This window comes from Leptodactylus fuscus, chromosome 4 (assembly GCF_031893055.1).
Source record: "Leptodactylus fuscus isolate aLepFus1 chromosome 4, aLepFus1.hap2, whole genome shotgun sequence".
In the NCBI taxonomy this organism is placed as follows: domain Eukaryota; kingdom Metazoa; phylum Chordata; class Amphibia; order Anura; family Leptodactylidae; genus Leptodactylus; species Leptodactylus fuscus.
In genome coordinates, this window is record NC_134268.1 from 185357151 (window position 1) to 185357683 (window position 533).

Here is a 533-nt window from a genome sequence, read left to right on the forward strand (position 1 = left end):
TGGCCAGAATCTAATAAAATCTGTAGACTTTTTTTTTTTTTTTTGTAGAGTATTCCCTTGTCAGTTTCATGTTGAAAATTTATTGGCTCTAACTTACAGTCCTATGAAAAAGTTTGGGCACCCCTATTAATCTTAATCATTTTTAGTTCTAAATATTTTGGTGTTTGCAACAGCCATTTCAGTTTGATATATCTAATAACTGATGGACACAGTAATATTTCAGGATTGAAATGAGGTTTATTGTACTAACAGAAAATGCGCAATATGCATTAAACCAAAATTTGACCGGTGCAAAAGTATGGGCACCCTTATCATTTTATTGATTTGAATACTCCTAACTACTTTTTACTGACTTACTGAAGCACAAAATTGGTTTTGTAACCTCAGTGAGCTTTGAACTTCATAGCCAGGTGTATCCAATCATGAGAAAAGGTATTTAAGGTGGCCAATTGCAAGTTGTTCTACTATTTGAATCTCCTCTGAAGAGTGGCATCATGGGCTACTCAAAACAACTCTCAAATGATCTGAAAACA